Below are 2,867 nucleotides of genomic sequence, written 5' to 3' on the forward strand. Positions count from 1 at the left end.
TTATTATTATTATTATTATTATTATTTTGTTGTTGTTGTTGTTGTTGTTTTTTTATAATTTTTTTTTATAATTTTTACAATTAACCTCCCTGTGGTTCGACCCCGGTCTTGCCGGGTTATTTATTACTTCGACACTCCTGCACTTGGGAGAAGACATCAATCTTTTAGTCGTAAAACCTACCTAATTCCAGCACCGTCAAATTTGACTTGAATTTATAGCTTTGCATAAACCAAGTAAATGCAGGACTATGTGTTTCACACAACATGACATTTCCATTGACCACCGTGACTGCCAACAATGTAGTTTTACTGGTGGGAGCATTCAACGCCTTGATTGTGCCTTTGTTAATAAAACTATGTCTGCTCCCACTATTTATAAGGATAACAAGGTTCTGCCCTTGATAATTTCCTTTAATCCTGATAGTATTGTAAGTGTCATTGTCTGTCAAAGCGTTTAATGACATGCCATATTCATCTACTTGATCATTTTCCTTGTCTTCTCCTTGCATAGTGTCTCCAAACTCTCATATGCCTTCTTCCTCCTCTCCTTCCACGCCTTCTATCATATGTAGACTTTTGGCATTGCATCTATGCCCAGATATGTATTTATCCCCGTATCTAAAACACTGTCCCAATCTCTTTCGTTGTTCATAGAGGCTATTTGAAGGTGGCTTCACTCCTTTAGTCCTGGATGAACCAAAATGTTTTGAGGGGACATTACCTGGTATTCTACCACTATGAAGTGGAGGATGGCTTTATTATAGTGATCAAGTCTTCTTGGTCAGGGAATTATTAGCCTCCTCTTGCCATCTGGCTTGTTCAAATGCCACCATCACCCTTGCAGGTTTCAAAATTTTTAGCATTGGTTTGATCTCATCTTTTAATCCACTAATAAAGCTAGAAACATAGTAAGCTTCTGGTAACAGTGGGTTGAGAGCCCCCATAAGTGATCTCAGCTCCTCAAAACTTTCTATATATTCATCCATGTTTTTGTCTTGGATCAGTTTGTTGAATTCTTCCACAATGTCATCCTGGCTTCCAAACCTCCTGCAAAGATCCTGAGAAAACTCTTCCCATTCTATATATAAATCCTTTCCTCGTACCAAACCTTCAAACCACACAATTGTCTTGCCTTCCAAGTAATATGAGACCATCTCTACCCACTGATGTACAGGTATCGAGTGTATCCTGAAGTATTTCTTGCATTTTTGCAGCCATCCTCGAGGATCCTCTCCTCTAAAGTTTGATAGATTCATCCTTAGTAGTGGTATATGGAACCCTGTCTTATGAAGCTCTTATCCTGTCATCTATTCACCTCGACTCTGAGTTCCAAGTCCTGGTGTTACTTTTCAATAGACGCATTCATTTTAACATTCTTGTCCATCCCTAGGGTTGCTAGGATACCTCTGGATTGGTCTCCTGCCATCTTTGTTCTTGTCGTTTGGGCAGCTATAAATTGTTGGAACTGTGAGGATAGTAGTTCCATTTATATGACCAATTGCTCAATCTTAGCTCTTTACTCTTTGTTTTCTATCATGGACTCCTGCCATTCTAGATGATAAGTCTGCAGCTGATTGTCTAACCTTTTACAATGTTCATCTACTATCTTGAATTTGTTACCATCCACCATTGTTGAATGAGGTTCGCAGCTTGTTGCAAGCTTTGATACTAATTGTTAAGCTCAGCTTAACAAGAATAAGAAAAAAAAAAGCAGAGAGAAGAATAGAGGAATGAGAAGTTTTGTTATTAATTTTTGCATGCCCTTTATGTAAACTCCACCTGCTATTTATACTATCCTCCCTATGCTTAACACATTTATTTCATGGTTAACCAACTCCTAACTGACTCTAACTGCCTCACACGAGTGCCTCACACAATCCTTTTGCAACTATAATCCAACTGTAACAATCCAACTTTAACACAACAATAACAAAAAAAAAAAGTTTGTTTCTTGATTTTATGGTTTCTAGCTAAATGAAAGGAGCTGAAATTAATTGAACGAATGGGTTGCAAATTAACAAGACTTTAGCTTTTTTGTTTAATAGAAGAGAGGTACTTTGGATGTTATTTTATAGTACAAAAAAAATAGATAATGGAGATGATGCTGATAATGATGATATATGTGCTATTTTGTTGGGGGGTCACCAACTATGGAGAGCTGCCCAGCTTTGTCTAGTTTTTTTTTTTTCTATGTATAAACTACCTACTTTAAGCAATACTTTTAGTCCTTCTAATTTAGCACAAGTTTTTCTTTGACCTCTACATCTTAGAATGTCCCAATATGGGTCTTCTTTTATTTATAAAACATTCTAAGAAATAAAGATTTTCCATTCCAAAAAAATAAAAGAATAATTAGAGAGGCTTCCATAAAGAAATATAAAAAAATGGTAGTGGTGAGATTTTGATTGAATTTCACTTTTTATTTAAATAAAATCTACTTTTTATTATAAAAAAAAATATATGACCAACACATATGATTGTGCCTTTGATTAAATTTACCAAATAATCTTTGCTAATTTTCAAAAGCTATGTATATGATAAATAAAAAATATTTTATAATTAAAAAAAATAGAAAATGGGTACTTGTTTTCTATTAGAACACTTAGGTTGAGATTGGAACAATGTAAAAAATCTAAGCCTAAAAATGAGATGTTTTCAACGGTAGAGGTGAAAGTGTAACACTTGGTAAAATTTAGATGACAAAACCTATTATACAAGGATATTTGTGGAAAAGCAACCGTGTTTGCTTCCTTGCAAGAAGGAATAGACGGGGAACGGTAATAAAAAAATACATTGGAAGGACAAAGATAGCCTCGTCTCTCTCTCTCTCTTCTTTTTTACCTTTCACAATTGGCTGGTTGTTCCTT

At 35.1% G+C, this 2,867-nt stretch overlaps 1 protein-coding gene across 1 annotated transcript in view; it reads right to left on the reverse strand.

Annotated features, from left to right (window-relative positions):
* The window catches only part of LOC105114363 (uncharacterized), an 11,983-nt gene extending 9,891 nt beyond the window's left edge, over positions 1-2,092 (reverse strand). The window contains exon 1 of the mRNA XM_011010883.1: positions 1,921-2,092. The gene's annotated coding sequence lies outside the window, so the exon portion shown is untranslated. The remainder of the gene's footprint in view (positions 1-1,920) is intronic.
* Positions 2,093-2,867: the final 775 nt, after the last annotated feature.

Source organism: Populus euphratica, unplaced genomic scaffold (genome assembly GCF_000495115.2).
Source record: "Populus euphratica unplaced genomic scaffold, PopEup_1.0 scaffold512.1, whole genome shotgun sequence".
NCBI classification, from domain to species: Eukaryota; Viridiplantae; Streptophyta; class Magnoliopsida; order Malpighiales; family Salicaceae; genus Populus; species Populus euphratica.